Here is a 592-nt window from a genome sequence, read left to right on the forward strand (position 1 = left end):
ATTGGCAGTAATGAAGAGTATGAGATGGAGACTAGAATGATGTTGGTGAAAGACCAAGTCTGACCAAACATAAGCTAGAGCCTGTTTGAAAGGCTACTCTGTAGCAGGGCAGGCAGCAAAGACATTATTTTTAATGCCACCGTTGTACTGTATCTGCAAGAATATAATGAAGCTGAAGCTGTTTCAGTTGGTCAAAGCTCTCTTGAATGTTGATCTTTAAATACAGACCATCCAACAGCCTGCCATGAAGAAATTGCACATGCCTTTGCACATAAAATCACTTAGATCCACTCCAACTGGGATACAGGAATTAACATGGTTCCAAAGGATGTAATCTTGACTCCTGCTTGTCCAGTGTTATTGGATGCATTTCAATTTGTGCAGTCTGAGGATGTGGACGGGATCCTTGGAGAGGTGAGAGACATCATTTGTGTACTAGAACCTTACTCTTCCTGGTTCATTAAACAGGTGGGGAGGGGGACTGGCAGAGTGGGTGAAGGGGGTAGTCAGTGCCTCCTTATAACAAGATGGAGTTTATAATCATAGAATCATAGAGTTGGAAGAGACCACAAGGGCCATCCAGTCCAACCCC

This window comes from Sceloporus undulatus, chromosome 6 (assembly GCF_019175285.1).
Source record: "Sceloporus undulatus isolate JIND9_A2432 ecotype Alabama chromosome 6, SceUnd_v1.1, whole genome shotgun sequence".
NCBI lineage: Eukaryota > Metazoa > Chordata > Lepidosauria > Squamata > Phrynosomatidae > Sceloporus > Sceloporus undulatus.